The following is a 22643-nucleotide window of genomic DNA, read 5'->3' on the forward strand; positions in this document are numbered from 1 at the left end:
TGTTAATTTTGAACCCTGCTTCCTCTAAATTAGCCAATAATCGTTCTAACTTGGTCATGTGATCTTCAAACGTGACCGTTGCTAGCACAATGTCGTCAACATAAATGGTGACAGACTCCTTGACTTCTGGCCATAAATTTCGATCCAATGCTCGAATTAATGCGGCTCCTGAGTTGCGAGTGCCAAAGGGAAGCCTTTCAAATATATAGGTTTGGTTATTAAAGAGGAATCCCGTCAACAGCTTGGATTTACCTTCCAACACTATATGAAAATATGACGATGTTAAATCCAGTATTGTGAAGTACATCATCCCTTTAAATTTTCTGATAATCTCCTTAATTATAGGGGCCTTATCATATTCAGGTATGATCCTCGAGTTTAATACCCTCGCGTCCAAACACACACGGATGGATCCGTTACTTTTTTTTACGATTACCAGGGGGCTAGTATAAGGAGAATGGGATTTCGAAATTATACCATTGTCAACCATCTCTTGGATTGCCTTCATGGCCTCAGGCATAAATTTGTCTGGTACTGGATATGGTTTGGCCTTGAACGGTCTCCAATCCTTTACCAATAATTTGTATTCAAAATTTTTAATCGCTCCTGGTTGGGTTTTGAACGCATTGCCATATTTCATTATCAAGTTTATAACCATTCTCTTTTGCTCAACGCTACCTCCAATTCCCTTGTCGATCACATCGTTTTGTGAAATGTCCTCGAACTCGTGCTTCTCCATGACTTTCTCTGTCAAGTGTAGTATTTCCTCCGCCGAAACACTTATGGTTTTCTGAAGTTCGCTCATCCTCTTGTTTTCTACTTTTGCTGCGACGTGTGACTGTTCTTCATCGTTTCTTCTTAGTCTGATTTCCTCCTTATTCAGGTCAATGATAATGCCATTTTCACGTATGAAATCTGAGCCGATAATTAAGTTGTACTGAATTCTGTCCATGACCACAAATGGGTGTTCAAACACTATTTCCCCGATCTCAATAGGCAAATAGGTTTGTATCTTGCATTTAGCGATTTTATCTGGGATAATTCCTCTGATTTTTACACCTGAAACTGGAATTACAGGAATCTTAAGTCTGTCCTGCAATCCTAAGAACAGTATTTTCGAGATTATGCTGATACTTGCCCCTGTATCCAATAATGATGACACGTGAATACCAAATACCGTTACTGTAATTATCGGAAGTCCTCTTTTTAAATCTATCGTTTTGGGCTGATTATCCTCCAGCAGTTCTTCGGGTTCAAATGCCCATGACTCTATGGTAGCTATTATCCAATCATCTCCCTTATAATTATGCCTTATTTTAACTACATCGTTCTCTGTTGATCCCAGAACGAAGTTTTTTTTTTCACACCGCTCCTCTCTTTATTGCCGTCATCAAATGGTACCGCTCCAGGATTGAGTTTTGCATTTGTGCTGTTTCTCTTAAGCTGCTGCTGATATTCCAAACTCGTTGCACCTATGCAATCAGCATTAATATCCTGACTCTGGATTGCATTTTCCCATTGCTTCTTTTCTTGTTGTTTCTTTAGCTCTTCAATGTATTTCTTTTTCTCGTGGTTTATCTCTTCTTCTTGACTTCCATCTCGCTGTCTCATGTCCTCATTATCTCTATTTCTTTGATATGGCCATCTGCTTCTATGGTTGACCCATCTTGAGCTCCTTCGATATCGTGGGTATCTCCTATTCCCATTCTGGGGTGGTGCCCATCTCTGATATTGCCGGTCCTCCTTGAGATTTTTGTACCTCGCTTGCCTTCTTTCTTGGGCATGGCGGTATGAATTATTATCTCTCCCTGCTTCTTCTGATTCTACCGGTGTCGCAACATTAACAACCGGGTCAGCATGCCTTATCATTCGGTTACCGGTTTGCGATGACGTGCTATCAAGCTGTCTTAGAACAGACTCAGCATGTACTGCAGACTGTACATTCGCCGCTGTCAATAATCGTTGAATGTCTGGAGGGAATTGCTTTACTATCGCCCTGACCATCTCTAACTCTGTTGGTGGTGAGTCCAGTTCTTTAAGGCGATGGAATTGCATTGTAAAGTAGTCTGAGAAGCGACTCGGTCCACCCAGTGAATACTTCTTTGAGTACAATTCTAACCGGATATTTTGTTGCGTATCAATATTCCAAAATTTTTCCAAGAACGCCTGCTTGAATCCGTCATAATCTTCAAATATATAGCGGAACGCTTTGAACCACACCAACGGTGTTCCTTCCAAATGTCGCTCTACAGTCTTAAGTCGTCTCTCCATCGGTATTTTGGCTTCACGAAAGTATTCATCCATCTCACGCACAAATCCACGGGGTGTCATTCCTGATCCGATATTGCCTGAGAATTTCTTAGGCCTATCTTCATGTGTGCGGATAACATTAATTATTTGCATACCGTTTCCTACATGAGTAATGCCACTTTCGCTGGTTTCAATATTGAATGCTGGCATTTCGGACTGACATTCTGATTCTGTATTCTTCCCAGTCTCCATCGATACCTGTCGATCTGTGAAAGATGATACCAACTTCTTCGTTGCCTCATTTTCAATCTTCAGACATTGCATGTCCTTCTGGATCGTATTAAGATTATCACTCAGCTTCTTAATTTGTTGATCCCTTAAGGTTTTATTTTCGTCTGATTCTTTCATGATCAAGTCAAATTTATTATTGATCTGTTCCCTTGCCAATGTTACATCATTAAGCACCGTTTGGTTAGCATTTTCCATTTCTTCCGTAATCGTCTTGAATTTCTCTTCCCAGCTGGCACTTTTCTCTGTCATCCTTCCTTGCACCATGACTACTTCCTCTTTAAGTTCTTTTATTTCTCGATCAACCTGGGTTTGAAGGTCACTGACATTCAGTCTTAATTCAGCTTTCAACTCAGTGAATTTTTCCTGAATATCCTTCTTATTTTCATTAATTGCCATAGCGACTTCCTCTCTCAAGTTCTTCATGTCCTCTCCTAGTGACGTCACCTCTTCTTGCATGGTCTTGAAATTCTGTTGGACCACCTCGGTGATCTCACGCAAATTACCTTGAATCTCATTCTTAATTCCTTCCTGCATTTCCACTCTGAGCATCCTTTGTGTCTCCAATAATCGGTTTTGAATAAGCTCATGGCTCTCCTGAATTTCTCTTCTTGAAGCTTCCCGTGCGTCATGAATTTCCTTTATGGTGACTTCTTTTATCCTTTCTTGTGCTCCATGAATCTCTCTAGACGAAGTTTCTTGTGCATCATGAATCTCTTTTGTTATAGCTTCCTGGGCATCATGAATCTTTTTAATACTTTCTTGCATTGATTGATTTTCCTTTGTCGTGGCTTCCTGTGTCTCTTGCATCTTTGTCATCTTTCCTGCCAACTCTTCCAACAACGCTTTTACTTGTGCCAACGATGCCATTTTAAAAAATATTGTCGCAAGTTAAATATAGTACTAACAGTCTCTAAGTTCCCTATCACTCAAGTTACCTAACACTAACACCTAATCATACGCGAATATACTTCAACTATTTGAATGCTTAAATCCTTCCAGACCCGGAATCAATGCCAAAGTGAACGACCAATAATACGATAAACGCAAGTGAGTTAATTGCGGACACTTCAGTTTAAGTAAATTAATAACTCTTAGCCAACAGAGTTTGCCTACAGATTATCCTTCCAATCTACTAACATATAATTATGCCTTGCTCGAAACGTCTCCTGCCTTTTAATATTTTGCGTAGCTCTGTAATAAATGTAAGTATTAATCATATCCATTACCCCAGTCCAAACTCTGCATAACATAAATCTCCCACGGTGGACAATAAGTGTGCTCTTGCCTGCACGTATGAGCATTGAATTACTCAGTCATCCTCTATTTCGAATTCTGCTGTTGGTTGTCAAGAAAACCTTCTCTTAATTTGGCTTCACGTATGGGCGCCAGAATACACCCGTCCATTGCCCGGGGATATAGAAGGTTCGTAGGTTCTTGTGGTAAGCCTCAGCTAAAGTCAGTCGTGACGCATAATTCCCCACCCAGGGCATGGACATTCAACTACTGTTTATGCAGTTGGACTAGCATTTGACGCAAGACGTTCATGATTATGGTAATAATAGTATTCAATAACTTCGTAAGGCTAAATATATCTCATTTAAATAAGGAAAACGAATGTTAGTTTCTTGGAAGGACCTTTTCCAATTTAATGAAATCAAAACCTAACTTAATACAATAATAATACATTGTATGATGATTGGATAATAGCTAGATAGACGAACGAAAATCTCTGTTGGCTAAATACTTAAAAAACATCATTATTTAAACCTTGATTGAAAATACTAACTTGATGGAAACGAATATGGAACTTGCTGAAGGCAAATCATCATTATTTATCATTAATTGTCCGCCCGCAATGAATAATAGGATCGAATAAAATTTCATTCAATTTTTTTTATAAACTACACTTGCCTTTATCTTCACTTATCCAAGATTTCATTTTAAAATACCCTACATTTTATCCATTATCTCAGAAATTATCCAATTGCTAACCAACTTGAGTTCTCTAATGGTGACCAGTTTCAATATAAATATCCATAAAGTGCACATAGTGTAGGAAAACCCACATAATAATTGGATCTCATATCGACATAACTCAACAACAGCATGTCCCAGGAATCCGTATCAGCCACCTAAATAGAACACAATATCTAGCCGCTACAAATCATAAATAATCCAAAGAATGATTAACAGTAACTGCTTCCACCGGCACTGCCCTCCTGAAAGAAAATCTTGAAGGCACACTATCTACGGGAAACATACTATAAGCAACTACGCAAGAATACAATCTACTACCAGGTGACAATAATTCAATAAATACGACCTTCTACTTCACACATATTATGCTTATTAAATGTTGAAGACGTCTAATTAGTGACCATTTCCTCAAATTAACTGGTATCTGCATCGTATCCCGTCGCGAAACAGTGTTTCGATGATCATATAACAATCCCTACGCTCGACCTTCGGACATCTTACATCACCAAAATAACAACGACACAAATGCTTGCCTATTCTGGGTTCTTAATTGGATGACGAGCGCTTAAATCCATCTCTAACTCTCAAACAATTATTTATCACACTCCCATTATCTATTTTTCAACGAAACACTCACCATAACAACATTAATTCATCATAAAACACTTTATGGACGACCCTGTCCTCATTATTCACCATATTCAAGCACATCATACATATTCACACATTACTTACCCAAGAGAATTCACAAGCATTCCCGAAGAATCTCCTTTATCATCACCAAAGTATCGCAATCAACGCAACACTAATTTCACGAAACATTCGCCACTACGCAATAAACACGTATTGTATTATCATGCAGAAGACCTTCTACAAATAAATATTAAAATAAAGTCACCTCACGAAGTATTCGTGCAACACAAGTATGGTTCACTAATGAAGACACCGCATTCCTCCATTCACCGTAAACGTGAAGAAGATTCCGAGTAACTCGCGGTAAGGCACGTATTTACAAGCTAAATCTTGCGTGTAATAGATGATCTTAATATTACAACCTCGGACATAACCGTAATCACAGTAACCGGGCACTAAATGATAGTCGCATTAGGTCACTCAAGTTGTTTAAATTTACGTCACCTCATTATGAAAGAAAAAATACATTCTACTCTACAGCTATGCAACTACAAGAAAATAGGGTAAAGAAAATGAAATCTTGGTACTTATCAGTGAAGATTATGTGATACCGCTCTCAGTCCTTTGCTCCATTGGTCATAGTTTTGGCCCCCACTTCGGCATTATCTCCCGGGCCTGTCAGGATATCGGAATGTTTAAGCCCTCATATTCATTTCCATCATTACATCATTGGAAAAATCTTCATACATTTTTGAGTCCATGGACCTGAAACTTAGAAAAACAAAATTAACACAGTGACACAAGCGTTTTACAATATCTCACAGTTATTTCCGAAACTTTCCTTGTTCAGTATTAAAACCTCAGATCGCTATTCGACACAGTAATATTATTTTATATATCACGTTCTCAAATATTTCTCTTAGGTTCTGCGAACGTAGACGTTCCCTTTAAAGACGTGCTAATTACTGTCAGTTCAAACCTTCAATCTCCGTTTTTATACGCCATACCATTATTCATAAAACAAAAGCTCATTACCATTGTTATGATAATAATATCGGTCTGCATTCCATACGTTAGGCTCAACTCACTGACTTGTAACCTCTCTTCCATCTGTTTTTGACGGTTCGAATGCGAATTCCAAGATAACGTGATCCCATCTGACTGGAAAGATGTACAAAGGAACGCTTCACCATTGTCTTTATGACGTATGTAATCGACCTAACCTCTTCAGCGCCGCCTTGATCCTGTAACACATGGCATCAATTCATGGCCTCCTTCATGACACCGCTGGACCTGAATATCATATGGTCGACTTACTTCTTAATACTGTTGAGAATGTAAAATTATTTTGCTAATCTCTGCTCACATATAAGATAATATTTCGTGACTGTAAACGTGCGGTGACCACGGGGTTTTGAGCTTAGGAATTTCATTCCTCATCTTATATCCATCCAATTTCCTGTCTGAATGGGCGAGTTATTCTAGATATCTGACCCAGCTGGATGTATTTCCGAGTAATTCCTGTTAACCATTCCTTTAGCATGACCTTCAATGGCTCAACAGCTGACTCACTTGCCATTGGACGGTCATAATATGTATATATCACAAACGACGATAAAAACTAAGAACAATTACAAAAGAGAAAAAGAAAATGGTTGGGAAAATATATTTACACTCCCATTACAACCTGTGCCAATTGGGCTGGGAGGGAGACTGAAGAAACCTGTGTGGAGGGAGAAAATGGAAAAAAAAGAGATTCCATAAAGGGAGAGAAAAGAAAGGGGGGATGAGGTAGACAAACAACAAAGAAAAGGAAAAGAACAAAAAAGTAAATAACACCGGGAGCAATAGACATTTCCAGACCAGATGGAGAATAGAGAGAAAAAAAATCAGAAAGAATAGGAGGTAATAACAAGAAAAGGAAAACGCAGGGCAAAAGAAAAAAGATCGAGATATGAAAGTTTTTAAGGATGAAATCCCTTGAGCTGATTCAGATGAAGTTTTTTAGTGTCAAACAAATCAGTAGTAGATTGCAAATATACAGTGACAGAAATAGGGAAAGACAAAATACGGTATGGTCCAAGCCATCGAGGTGCAAGTTTAGCAGAGGTGGCATTAATTGCCGAGCTGTGTGGATGATTAGCAACGAGGACTAAATCGCCAATTTTAAAGTTGGATGGCTTATGACGAGTATTATAAGCTTTTTTGTGCACCTGTTGAGCTTTTAGCGACTGATCAAAGGCGTCTTTCCAGGGTGATGAAGAGGATGGCTGATCAGAAGATTCAAGGAGGTTGTGCAGATCCCAGGTTAGGGAAAAAGGACTGTGAAGATCACGAGCAAGAGAAAGCTTAGCCGGAGTTTGGGCTGTAGAACTATTGATACTGGAATTAAAGGCTAACGCCAAAGAGGAAAGATGAAAATCCCAGTCTTTCTGGAAAGAACTATGAAATATAGATAAAGCAACTTTGAGATTACGGTGATACCTTTCCACGGTGTTGGACTGAGGGTGGTAGGGAGAAGTCAAAATACGTTTGATACCCAGTTGAAAGTACATATTTAAAAAAACACTTGAGGTAAAAATAGAAGCATTATCAGAAACAATATTGGCAGGCAAACCGGTAATAGGAAAAATTTGTTCAGTGAGTAAATTAATGATGATCTTAGTAGAAATTTTCCGTAAGGGTCGAAGGACTAGAAATTTTGAGAAGGCATCCAACAAGGTAAAAATATACAAGTTGCCACGAGAAGAACGTACTATGGGTCCAACTAGATCAATGAAAAAGGTGTGGGCAGGGTGAGTGGGTGGAAGGGCAGAATGAAGACCAGCAGACTTTATGTTTAAAGGTTTAGATTTTTGACACAATTCACAAGTTTGAACAAAGTTGCGAATAGACTTACGCATTTGAGGCCAAAAGAAAAGAGAGGCTATACGGTTGTACGTTTCAGTGATGCCTAGATGCCCGCCCACAGGGGAGGAATGATAATATTGCAAGATCATGGGTTGAAGAGCCTGTGGAAGCACCACTTTAGGAGAAGCTTTCTTAGTGGGTTTGTAGACCAAGAGATCTTTAAAAATGGTGAAGGGACCGTGATAAGAGGAGTCAGAGATGGATTGTTTGAGTTGGATGCAGAACTGATCGGTGAGCTGATGCGACTGACAGGATTGAAATGAAAGAGGAAAGTCTGTTAACGAAAAAACAGCATTAATGGAGGAAGATGAAGGCATCATAGAAACATTCGGGGTTAAATCGTCAGTTGTACTTGATTGAGGAGCGGAAGTGTCAAATAAGCGACTAAGAGCGTCAGCTACAGAATTCTCAGTGCTAGAAGTGAACTTAAGGGAAAACTTGAATCTGGAAAATCGCATGAGCCATCGGCCAGTTCTACCAATCTTAGGTGCATTATGTAACAGCCATGAGAGAGCCTGATTATCTGTCTTGACAAGGAATTCTTTATGCTCCAAATATTCAGCAAAGTGTTCAATGGTATTTAATAAAGCCAGGGCTTCACGCTCAAAGATAGAATATTTCCTCTCAGTAGGAGAAAGAAGTCGACTGAAATAGGCGTTAGGTAGAGGAACATCATTAACAACCTGAGTTAGAACACCAGCAACAGCAAGATTAGAAGCATCAGTATGTATTTCAAAAGGTAGGGAGAAATCAGGAAATTGAAGAATGGGAGCATGCATCAAAAGAGACTTAAGCTGAAGAAAGGCGTCCTGTTGGGATTGAGTCCAAATGAAAGGAACGTTTTTACGTTTCAGATAATTGAGAGGCTCAGCAATGTGAGAAAAGTTAGGAATGAACTGGTGGTAGAAAGAAGCCATGCCTAAAAAGGTGCGCGTTTGCTTGAGATTTTTTGGGGGGTGGAATGTTAGAAATAGCAGAAGTACGTTCAGGATCGACAGCTACTCCCTGAGATGACACAATGTGACCTAAGAACTTTATAGAAGTTTGAGCTAGGGAAATTTTAGAGGGGTTAACTGTCAGACCAATAGAACGTAATCTGGAAAGAACTTGGTGTAGATGAGACATCTGGGACTCAAAATCTGGGCTAAATATTAAAAGATCATCGATATAAGGATAAGGAAATTTATACTTAAAATCTGAAAATAGAGAATCAACTAATCTCTGCATAATTTGCGAGCCCAAGTTTAATCCAAAAGGAACTTTTGTGAACTGAAAAAGGCCATTTGGGGTGATAAATGCAGTAAGCCTGCTACTACGAGAGTCCAAGGGGATTTGGTAGTAAGCAGAATTAAGATCCAAGAGAGAAAAATATTTAGCTTTAGAAAAAAAAGTGAAAGGCGTTTTGCATTTTAGGAATGGGGTAAGAATCATAGAGTATTTTGGAGTTCAATTTTCTATAATCAATGACCAGGCGCGAAGAACCATCAGGCTTATCGACTAAAAATGCCGGAGATGCGTAATTGGAAGAAGACGGGAGAATGGTACCATCCAGAAGCATTTTGTCAATAATGTCATCCATTTTGGCCATCCGAGGAGGGCTAAGATGGTAAGGAGGCGAACGAACAGGTGTTTCATCAAGTAAATCAATGTGAGCCTGATAATTAACAAGAGAGCCTAAAGTATCTGTGATAACATCGGCAAATTCAGATTTCAAGGCCTCAATTGCATCTAGTTGGGGAGCAGTGGCATAAATATGCTGATGACTGAATACGTGGTTCATAGGGAAATCGAGGGGGTCTACCAAAGGAATTTGAACGTGTGGATTGAAAAAAAGGAGATAGAGGCCATGGCAGTATTATAAATAAGGCCAGTATGAGCAAAAAAATCATACCCCAGTATAACAGGAAGTGAGCAATTATTAACCACTTGAAATTCAAATGGCCAAGAAAATTTGGAAATTTTAACATTAAGTTTTAGTTGATCCACGATTTCAAGAGAGTGTTGAGATATGGAAAGACATCTGAGGGTAGAAGGGCGCAATTGAAGATGCATATGCGTTTGTAAAAGTTGCTGAAAAAAGGAGAAACTGATTAGGGAAATTGCAGAATCTGAATCTAATAAGGCTAAGGAGGGAGTGTTAAGTAACTGTACAAGAGTATACGACTGTGATTTAGTAGCAGAAGAGAATGTTGAGGAAACATAAGGCAGATTTTGCCCGAGAGGTCGTGAGCTGCCTACTGATGACGGGAATTGAAGTTTCCCGAGGTAGAATTGGTACAATTTTGTGCTAAGTGCCCCATAGCCTGACACCGATAACAGCGAAGACGAGAGATATCACTCTGAGAAGGTGGACGAGTGGTAGAAGGCATGCAAGTTGTTGAAGTGTTAAACTGGGGAGGTGGAGTGTAAGAATAATAATAAGAACAATTACTACGGGTATTTAGAATATCTAGTTGAGCAATGTGGTAAAGCTGAGGAATAGTAGTGGGTGGCGTAAAGGGATTGATGATTTGACGGAAAGCTGGAGAGGCATAAAATCGAATAAGAGAAATAACTTCCTGGGGATGTTGAGCAATAGCTAACACATCAGAATAGCCGAGTCAAGATAATCATAAGCCGATTCATCTGGACGTTGATGACGTCTGATATATTTGTTACTCAGCTGTTGTCGAATTTCATAAGGCAGAAAATAAGTGCGTAAAACCGAGCGAAAATGAGCCCAATCATGAGAAGACTTCATATATTGAAGCCAAAAATTACTAAGATGACCAGAGGTTTTTGGGTAAAGCAACGAAAGCAATTGGGAAAATGGAGCCAAGTCAGTCTGTAGAAATTTGCGAACTAAAAAAAGCCATTGTGTCAAAGTATCAGGATCAGTAGACTGAATTAGGTGTACCTGGTCAAGACATTTAGTCAAAATATGGAAATTAAGTGGTTGATGTGAAGAAGGGGTGTGATGATATGGAGATTCATAAAAATATTGCTGAGAAGGGGATGGTGGTGGAGTTCGCAAATCGGGAGAGTAATGTTGTGCTGATTGAGTTTTATTGGCAGAAGGCGGAGGTGCTTGATTAAGTGGAAGTTTAGATTCAGCAGTAAAAAAAGAAAGATCAGGATAGAGAGGGGTGTTAGGTTGAGGCGGGGGTGGTAAAGGTTCAGTGGATGAACTAGAAGAAACAGTAGTAGTAAGAGTACTAGACGTGGAAGTAAGATCAGAATTACAAGTAACAAAAGGATTATAAGACATATTAGTAAAAGGATTTGGATCAGAAAAATTGAAATGGGGATCAAACGAAATGTCAGAAGTGTCCAAAGTATAAGGAGAAAAATTGTCATAAAAATAAGCCATGTTGAAAGAGATAACAAAGAAAGAAGCAAAGTCTAGCGAGGAGAAACACTAACATTCACAAGAAAGAAATAAGAGAACTACGGCAGTAACAGGGTGAAGATTTAGAGTGGTAGTGAACTGCACAAGTCGTATATTAACTGCGACTTTGTACTCTGCTACCATGTATAACCCATTATGGGGGTTATATGCATATATAGATATATCTATAACAATACTGCCGAGGGAAATCACAAAGTATCGGTGACACAGAGTAGTTTCAATCGGTAGGTAGTAATATTACGCAGCGAGTTAAACGCCAAATTGAGAATGGAGGCCGTGGTGAAAAAAAAAAAGATCTCCAATAAGCATTCCAGAGTAACAACAGATAGCGCAATGGAAATCATGCTAGATAATATTAGAAAATTAAAATAGAATGTGAGGAGAAATAAGGAACATGACGGGTGAAAATAGATGAGAAACCAAGATAAAATTTGAAAACATATATTAGAATGATAAATCAAAACTCTAACAATTTACATAAAAGGAGAACTGTACAAATATGAAATTTTCCCAACCACATATACAAAATACAGATTCATTATGGTAAAATAAGATATCCAAGAGAAAGAAAGTAAATGAGAGAGAATAGCGCAGGAGCTGTAAAAGGAGAAACCCAGAACAACGAGAAAAAGGGGATGTTTACAGTTACCAAATTCGAGTATGCCAGCAGGAAATCTTCTGAGCAAAATCTAAATGCTATATGCAAGTCACAACCACTTCCGTTATCACTCGATTGACACAAAGTAACGTAGTTCTACAGGAGAATAATCACAATATACTTCAAGTGAACCAGTTTTACAACATTCAGAAACTCAAATGGCGAAGCACTGAACGGGTAGAAGTGTGTGTACAAAATAGGAGTACACCACACGCACATTTAGAAAGAAAGTCGTTACTAGGTTCGTCAATGAAAAGTTTAAATATAAAAAAGACAAGTGAAATTTCGGCCTGGAAATGCCATGCTCCCAGTCAGAATTTGCAAGGAAAGTATCTCGCAATGCAACTGAAGGTATTTACAGTAAAGAAATCAGTTTGTCATACCTCATCATGAACCAAATTGCACCAACTGCCCGAAAATGGAGACTTCTGGGCACATGTCCCTAAGGACGGAGTTGACGTTGGATGTTGCTCCCTCCACACAGGCCAAAGTCCATCTCAATATATTCAGAGGAAGGCCAGGTATTTATAGTGTGGAGTAGAGGGGAAATAATGAGAAATATGTCTGGAAGATTCCAGAGGTTAGTGGAGCATGCGTGACAAACCAGGCGATGTCACATGGCGTCAGGCGGCGAAAAGGAAGTTAGTTTATCGTAGATCGTAAAGGTGGATAGAGCAGAGTTCGTGCAAGGTAGATGTGTGGAAATTTACATAAGTATGTAAGTTCCAGTTGGAGAGAAAATGAGGTTTATATCATGATGAGGGTAAGTGCATATTAATAGTAGAAAAAGGTTATGTGCGTGGCGAAGTTCATAACTGTAGTTGCTGGTGAAGTGAAGAGTCCGTTACAGTGATTTCCGACAAAAGAGTAGCGTTATAAAAAATTTACAAAGTTTGGGCTTGGAAGACTTGAGAGAAAGGAGACGAGCTGCTTGACTAAGTGGTATGTTCTGAGCTGTTAGTGGAGAGATGGCGTGGAATGACATCAGTAGACGAATAAGTTTGAGTGGTGTCTTTAAAAGTAGGAAAGATCACAATTATGGAGATAAAGTTGGAATTCAAGAGGACAAATTGGGGCAAATATTCGTTTATAAGAAGGGGAGTTAGGCACGGGAATAACTTACCAAGGGAGATGTTCAATAAATTTCTAATTTCTCTGCAATCTTTTAAGAAAAGGGTAGGAAAAGAACAGATAGGGAATCTGCCTCCTAGACGACTGCCCTAAATGCAGATCAGTAGTGATTGATTGATTGATTGATTGATTGATTGATTGATTGATTGATTGATTGATTGATTGATTGATTGATTGATTGATTGATTGATTGATTGATTGATTGATTGATTGATTGAGGGTGGTTGTTAGTTGTACTTCCACAAAACAATAATCACCTCCACCACCACCTGAAACATATTACATACAACCCGTTGTTTATATTGAATCGTGTGGTTCTATTGTTTCAATTATGTTAAATTATGTTTTAGAAACCTGAATTTTAGAAAAAAAAATTGTATAAATGGTTTCTCATTGTAAATTTAGTCACAAGTTTTCAAATATCAAAACTTTTATGAGGGGTGGAGGCGGCATATGGTCTAAAGGGGGTAAAATACGTGGGTATACTTTCCGGCAACTAAAATTTTGGAATTAAGATCTGGTTCTAGCCCTTTCCAATTCAATCGCTGCCAAAACTTGTATGAGTAAGTGCGACGGTAAACCACGAAAAAAAAGAAAAATGGTTGAAAGAATTACCATGGATGTGACTTCAAGAATTGCATTAAGGAAAGTTATCGAAACATGAACATTCTACATGACTGAACTATATGGCGCAGCATTCCCATCTTGTGCATCAGTCGTAATTCTTCTACACTTTGAATCCAAGGAAATGATTATAATTAAGGACGATCGTTAAATGAAATTTATCGGTGACATGAAGACTGTCGCTGTCTCCGTGACCCTCGCGGCTTTAGGCTCTGAGTAATTGCCTTGGAACCGGAGCGCATGGCTAGGATAATTCATTGCTAATTCAAGCCCTGTGCAGTGTTATTGCCAGTTAAATTACTGGAGGGGTCGTAGGATCGCATAATCTGCCCACAATTAGCCCCATCACAATTTCATGACAATCCTTATCCCTCAATTAACTTCTCTTAACCTGCGTCATTTAGGTGGGACAAAATTTCCTTTCACTATATTTATAGAGCGACCTGAAGAGAAAGAAAGAAAGAAAGAGAGAGAGAGAGAGAGAGAGAGAGAGAGCGAAGTAGCAAACGAATGAAAGTTCAAGAAATTAAAATATTCGGACGGGACTATGTTAGGGTCACAGCTGCAAGTTTTGACGAATAATATGTGTCGCGTGGTAGGTATCAGCGAAATAAAATAGCTACTTAGTCAGTACGGGCTCGAAACACCTTTTTAACATTCTAAGCGATTCAGGCATATTAAAGACCATGAGTTCATTTTTCACCACTTGTGCAGTGAATGTGCTCGGCTGGAGCTCCTGAAGCGCGAAACCCACCTCACGACGCTGGGCCGCCTTAATACTGAGACGCTACTGATAAGCCTTTCGTTGTGAGCTTACATTCGGGAGATAGTGGGTTCAAACCCCACTGTCGGCAACCTTGAAGATGGTTTTCCGCGGTTTCCCATTTTCACACCAGGCAAATGCTGGGGCTGTACCTTAATTAAGGCCACGGCCGCTTCCTTCCCACTCCTAATCCCCTGTGAGTGGGGGCGGTAGAATAACACCCACGGTATCCCCTGTCTGTCGTAAGAGCCGATTAAAAGGGGCCCCATGGGTTCTCAACTTGGGAGCGTGGGTTGGCGACCACGAAGTCCAGAGCTGAGTCCTGGCATTGTTTCAACTTACTTGTCAACTCTTGTTCTTTTCCGACCCCGAAGTTATTACGTGTGGAAGCCTAGCGAGTCTTTCATTTTCACGCCCTTCGTGTCCCTTCTCTTTCTTTGGCCGATACCTTCATTTTTCGAAGTGTCGGATCCTTTCCATTTTTTCACTGATTAGTGTTATTGAGGATGGTCGTCTAGTTGTACTTCCTATTAAAACAATAAACACCACCATGACCCGGGGTTTCAAGTTCTACATGGTTTCCAAACAACATGGGCGTGACATTTCATTTCAAAATTTCCACGTTCATTGGCAGGGATTCGAACCGCGGCCGCTTTCGAGAGAAGGCAATGCCCCTCAACTATCACGCCTCCTTTCACTGTACAGCGTGACTCATTGTTAGTTTAGGAACTGTCAATACTTTACGTGCCTTTCTTGACACTCTGTACAATTACTCTCGAAGTCTCTTACGGACTACTAATTGTAAGATGCTTTTAGAAAGTGATCCGGTTCATTTACAGTGTCACTCGTCCATTAAGTCACGAATAAAGCGTCAAGAACAGGATGTCCCTCGCTAACAGGGCCAGCAATTCACTTACGATAAAAAGGGGTTTTTTCTGGGTTTAGAAATGACATCGCTATACTAAAGAACTTCAAAGAAATATTCTTCGTTACCACTCATTTTTATCATCTAGACCCCAAAAGGTGTTACATAACAACAACAACAACAACAACAACAACAATAATAATAATAATAATAATAATAAAATAATAATAATAATAATAATAATAATAATAATAATAATAATAATAAAATAATAATAATAATAATAATAATAATAATAATAATAATAATAATAATAATAATAATAATAATAATAATAATAATAATAATAATAATAATAATAAATGTCTACCACTTTAGTCCCGTTTTCCTGATACCTGCTCAGAGAGGAAGTGAGATGAATTGTATACGGCATAGTTTTACAGGCGCATGTCGTTCCTGACGCCAACCTCAGTTAAGCAGTTTATGAAGATGAAATGAATGATGGTGAATCACTATTATTATTATGATTAATAATAATAATAATAATAATAATAATAATAATAATAATAATAATAATAATAATATTTATGTATGTTGGGTATTCAGCCCAAAAGCTGGTTTGATCCTCCACAGCTCTGCCAACAGCTGCCATAAACAGCCTAGGTATCACTGAAGAGGCATACTAGAAAAATACGAGTGAGGTAGTTTCCTGTTGCTTTCCTCACCGAGCCAGAACTTGCTGTTACATATCCGTCTGCCAAGCCCCCTGAAATGCATGTACTAACTGACACTAGGAGCAATATTTTCACACCACTCATATCAGGGACTGGCTGCATAAGGAATGGTATTACTAGCGTCGATCATACCTCAGTCACTTTCATATTGTCAAAACCAAGGATAAGACTGAGGCAGGTCAATGAAAGTAACAAATTTATTCTAGCCCACACCAGGAGACACAGTGCACCGTAGGCACTACATATCACCAGCAAAGGAATAATAATAATAATAATAATAATAATAATAATAATAATAATAATAATAATAATAATAATAATAATAATAATAATAATAATAATAATAATAATAATAATAATAATAATAATAATAATAAATATTATGTAGTGTCAGACATAGATTATTGTAGATGGCCGATGACAACAAGCAAGCGGATGCATTCTTTTAAATACAGGCAGCATATTCCACTGTAACAGAGAAGGACAAATGTAAGTGCTACAGTCCCGAATTATCTACAGTGGATGACCGATAACAGATTTGTTTTATTATTGTTTTTGAAAACTCACCTGTTAAAATTAATGTGAAGTATACGCTTGGTGGGTTCCACGGAATTTCCCAATACGTAGCCTTGTTTGATAGACCAACATCCAAATCATCTTCAAAGTGGACCAGATTTTTCCCTTTTTATATTTCACTCTTTCATTGTAGAAAATGCTGATTCGCACATATGTGGCGTCGAAATTGTGATTGTGGGATAGTGACATTTCTTTGGCATCAGGAATGAACTAAATGAAGGTAGCAGTGCGTATGAACCAGGTATGGTAGTGGAGTCATGTGAGGAGGACGTCGGTATATGCAGTGTGGGTCTTGGCGCACAAGTGGCCACGGATGGGCCGTGGTTCAGTAGTTCTACACTCCGACCGGCCAACCGAGCAGAGGAGGGGTAGCCACGGCTCTGCCTTGGCTTTATGCCTCTGCCTTCGGGAGACGGGACAGTGCTGGACCTCACGGCTGGCCCCAAGCATCGGCTGTCCTGAGAAATGGTTTTCCACGGTTTTCCATTCTCGTGCACTAAGGCAAATGCCGGGACAGTTCCTAGTATAGGCCACGGCCGCTAACCCCTCACCTTCTCCATGCATCTCCTTCACAGTAACAAATCTCCCGGCCTGAGAGACGGCGTTACCGTCTAAGAGACCCGCCTTCCCCTTCAGGGGGGGAACGAAAACGTTTTAGTAGTAGTGTGTGAAGGATAGGTTACCTAGGAGAAATTTCGCGACCCATCCCGTGGAGTTTCACGATATACCAGAGTGTCGCGACACTGAAAAAATTGGTAGATCTGACTGTAGCCTACTCGTTCACTGGTCTAGTGTACTGAACTCCTCTGTATGTAGTTTGTTGTTCCCTATTACCAGCTCCATTTCTTCTAGCCTCAGCAGTTCTTAACGGGTACACAAGAACCCTGTCGGTCACCGATGTTCATGAGTAGCTTGGCAACTGCTACGGTTTTACGAAGCATAGTTTATAACCTGTAGACATTCCTCTACATGTTAACCTAACAGTATCATGAACCTCGCAACTCATACGTGGTTTTGAAGGCCAACACCCACCCGTAGAGGTCATTGGCGATGGTTCAAATGCTGCAAATGACTATTAGTATCTTAAACATGCTGTCCGTATCTACCTGTGTTTAAACGGTACTTCAGCACAGATTCCTTTCTGAGCCAAAACGGCGTACTTGAGTGCTAGTAAAATAACAATTGCTTGCATCCGGGAGATAGTAGGTTCGAATCCCACTATCGGCAGCCCTGAAGATGGTTTTCCGTGGTTTCCCATTTTCACACCAGGCAAATGCTGGGGCTGTACCTTAATTAAGGCCACGGCCGCTTCCTTCCAACTCCTAGGCCTTTCCTATCCCATCGTCGCCATAAGACCTATCTGTGTCGGTGCGACGTAAAGCCCCTAGCAAAAAAAAATAACGATTCAGTTTGAAGATATAAGACCAAAAGTGTTCCCACGTCATTTTGATACACAATTTACTTAGTTTAATGAGCTGATGTGATGTGAGAGGGGAAGGATAAAATCTATCCACTGTCCGCACGCACGTTTTCATTACAAATTCCACCTTCTGTATAACGATTTTGGCAGTCGTTGACGGCTTACTGTGGTGAGTGATTCTTGTTTTAAAAGGACGTACACTGGGCAACCATCCCCCCTTCACACTAATAGGAAAACGGAAGAGGTGTGACACTTCGAAGAGTGAAGGTGTCAGCAAAAGAAAATGAAATTTAAAAATGTCATAAATGGAAGCAATGCAGACTCAACTAGGGGAATCCCCCTGTGGGTGGGGGCAGTAGAATAACAACCCCGGTATCCCCTGCCTGACGCAAGGGCCACCGGGGGCTCTCAACTTGGGGGCGTGGGTTGGCAAACCATGGGGTCCTTAGCTGAGTCCTGGCATTGCTTGTACTTACTTCTGCCAGGCTCCTCACTTTCATCTATACTCTCCGACCTCCTCTGCTCAACTCTTGCTTTCCGACCCCGACGGTATTAGAACATTCGAGGCCTAGGGAGCCTTTCATTTTTACTCCCTTGGTGGCCGTTGGCTTTCTTTGCCTGATCATTTCCATTTTTTTCTCTCTGATTAGCGTAATATTGAGGATAGTTGCCTAGTTCTACTTCCTTTTAAAACAACAATCACCACCACCACCACCACCACCTCAGCTAGGGGAACAGTGGCTGCCAACCGAACTCCAAAGCCGGTAGCCTCTGGTTCCCGTTTTCGTCGCTTCTTACGACATGCAAGGTATACAGTGGACGTATTTAACCCCTCGCCCCACCCCCCACCAACAGGCGGACTGGTAGAGAGGTAAGAATTATCTACGTCAATAAATCTCTTCAGTTAGAGACAATCTTCGGTAATTGGTACATTATCATAGGACTTTTAACTATTACCGTCAATCTGTTCTTAGGAAAAGGACATTCATTATGGTTCCAATAAATAATAATCGGAGACAATACTTATTGCTCAAGTAAATTCAAAAATTCAATCCTAAATTCTGTTAATGTTCTAATGACCGAAATATCAATGAATATCCACCTCTATTCATAAAATGTACGTGTTGTCTGTAAAGTGAATGTTCCTCCCCTGTGGGTGGGGTCGGTAGAGTAACCTCCACGGTATCCTCTGCCTGTCGTAAGAGGCGACTAAAAGGGGCCCCTGGGGCTCTGAACTTGGGAGCGTAGGTTGGCGTCCACAGTTCGCCTAGTTGAGTCTGGCATTGCTAACAGTTACTTGTGCCAGGCTCCTCACTTTCGTCTTTCCTATCCGACCTTCCTTGGTTGACTCTTGTTCTTTTCCGACTCCGACGCTCTTAGAGCATTCGAGGCCTAGAGAATCTTTCATTTTCACGCCCTTCGTGGCCCTTGTCTTTCTTTAGCCGATACTTTCATTTTTTTAAGTGTAGGATCCCCTCTCATTTTTCCCCTTTGACAATGTTAATAGAGAATAGTTGCCCAGTTGTACTTCCTCTTAAAACAGTAATCATCACCACCACCAAACATTGGAAGTAAAATAGGAATACTGTTGAATTTACTAACGCGTCAGCCAGTGATAATTATATATATCAACAACATAAACATGCAGGACCGATAAAATAGTACTGTACATAGTAGGATTGCACAGTAGCACCTACACGTTGTATGCAATGTAATATAATACTAGCAGTTTCCCGCTGGCTCCGCCCGCAATGTACAAAGTATGGTGTTGTTCGTTACTATCTTCACGGACGTATTTGCAAAGTTTCGAGTTAATGAAATAAAGAACATGCTCTGCTGTGGTAATAGAATATAACATTATGTCAACAAAACACTTGAAAATACATCACACAAAGAAATTGAATTAAACGTTCCTTGAAACAACACTACGCGCTGAATTGTTGAAAAGTCCTTGAAAGAACTTCGTCATGGAGACAAATGTACTCATAACTTTTCTCAAAATCTACCAATTTAAGTAGTTATTACCTCAAAAGAAAGCGTTTGATCCACTGAGTGTTTTTAGGCCAAAACGAACTGCGTACCTCAATTAGAACGAAAGATTTAATTACTTAAATGAGAAAAAACATGTTGAAGAAATGGGACGTCAAATTGAATGTGCACTCATAACTTTTCTCAGAATCAACCAATTTGAATAGTTAAGAGCTGAAATGAAAGATCTTGATCCACTGAGTGTTCTTAGGTCAAAACGAACTCCGTGCCTCAATTAGAGCCAAAGATATGATGGCTTCAAAGAGACTAGAGCTGCAAAATAACAGGCATGGTATCCCCTGGCTTTCGTAAGAGGTGACTAAAAGGGGCCCTAGTGGCTCTCAACTTTGGAGCGTGAGTTGGCGACCGTGGGCCCCTTAGCGAAGTCCTGTCATTGCTTCCACTTACTTGTACCAGGCTCGATCCTGGCAAAGCCCGGTGGTATTTGAAGGTGCATAAATACGTCAGCCTCTCGTCGGTAGATTCACTGACACGTAAAAATACACCTTCGGGACAAACATCTGGTACCGGGGCGTCTCCGAAAACCGTCAGAAGTAGTTAGTAGGACGTAAAAACAATAGCATTATTATTATAATTATTATTATTATTATTATTATTATTATTATTATTAAGATTATGATATTATTACAGTGGATTGCGGTCAATAATCTCAGTCATATCTCTGAGGAAGGCCACATGGTTATATGTGTCTTTATTTGGGAATAACTCAATAATTATGGCCTCAAAATTATATTTATAAATTATTTACACGTATTCCATGCATCATGCAGTAACTGGACGGTATTTTGATTCACACAGACGTGTTGCACGTGCTATGAAAGGTAACACCCACAACTAGAAGTCCCTGGCAATCGTTCAAATTCTTCCCTCTGAGGATCAATGGTTGAGTGTCGGCGTCCGGATCACAAGGTCGCTGATACAAACCCAGTAGTCCCATTTGGATTTCCAAGGCCAGAAAAAGGAAATCCATTCGTTCGATGTCGGTATCCGAACATCTCTGGTAACACATTCGGTGTTTACACGACAAAATTAATTTGAAATATTAGTAGCATGCTTTCTGTCCATTCAGTAGAGTAAAACAGAATGCAGAGATTGGCATACAGCCGGCTTATATGTCATCACAGTACCCCAACCACTACTAAAACAGGCAGTACTGTATACATCCTCCGTATTAAGTCTACATCAGGAAGGGCACCCGGTCGTAAAATAGGACCAGATCAACATGTGCAACACAGTTCGCACCCATGACCCTACCACGGTGTGTGGGAGATGGCTGACGTATTATTATTATTTTTTATTTTTATTATTATGTTATTACATGGACGACATTATTCTGACAAAGGCCGAAAAGGTTTAATGATATAAATTTATAATCAATTGGAGCGAATAGGCATACTAGCACGAATTTTATATGCACAGCTCTAAGGAAATGAAATTAAATGGCGTATGGCTTTTAGTGCCGGGAGTGTCCGACGACAAGTTCGGCTCGCCAGATGGAGGTCTTTCGGTTTGAATCCCATAGGTGACCTGCGCGTCATGATGAGGATGAAAGTGATGAGGAAGACGAGACATACACCCAGTACCCGTACCAGCGAAATTAACCAATTATGTTTAAAATTCCCGACCCTGCCGGGAATCGAACCCGGGACCCCTGTGGCCAAAGGCCAGCACGCTAACCATTTATTTATGGAGCTCTAAGGATAATTTCTTCTATTACTATCTTTTTTTTGCTTTTTCTTCAAATAAATCCTTACTGTGTGAAAAATTGCCAGCTCCGCGGTCTAATCCCCCTGTGTTGCCTGTTGTAAGAGGCGACTGAAAGGGGCCCAAGGGGCTCTGAACTTGGTAGCGTGGTTTGGCGACCACGGGGACCTTAGATGAGTTCTGGCATTGTTTTCACTTACTTGTGCCAGGCTCCTAACTTTCTTTTTTATTATTATTATTACCACACAGAAAAATAAAATTTAGAAGATATTTCCTAAATGATCATTTATTTTCTTGACGGTTTCATTTTCTTTTCAAAAACAACAACAAAAACAATTTAATAAATTTTAACAAGAGATAATAAATATTCATAAGATGAAATAACAAGGTAAGCCTTTGAGCTTGATAATTAAGAATCAATAACAGGGGAGAAGAAGCTCTCACTTTACATGACAAAACTGACTAGTCTTAAACTATCTTTGGTTTGATGTCCGGCTCCATGGCTAAATGGTTAGTGTGCTGGTCTTTGGTCACAGGGGTCCCGGGTTCGATTCCCGGCAAGGTTGGGAATTTGAACCATGATTGGTTAATTTGTCTGGCACGGGGACTGGGTGTATGTGTCGTCTTAATCATCATTTCATCCTCATCACTACGCGCGGGTCGCCTATGG

The sequence above is a fragment of the Anabrus simplex genome, chromosome 8 (genome assembly GCF_040414725.1).
Source record: "Anabrus simplex isolate iqAnaSimp1 chromosome 8, ASM4041472v1, whole genome shotgun sequence".
NCBI classification, from domain to species: Eukaryota; Metazoa; Arthropoda; class Insecta; order Orthoptera; family Tettigoniidae; genus Anabrus; species Anabrus simplex.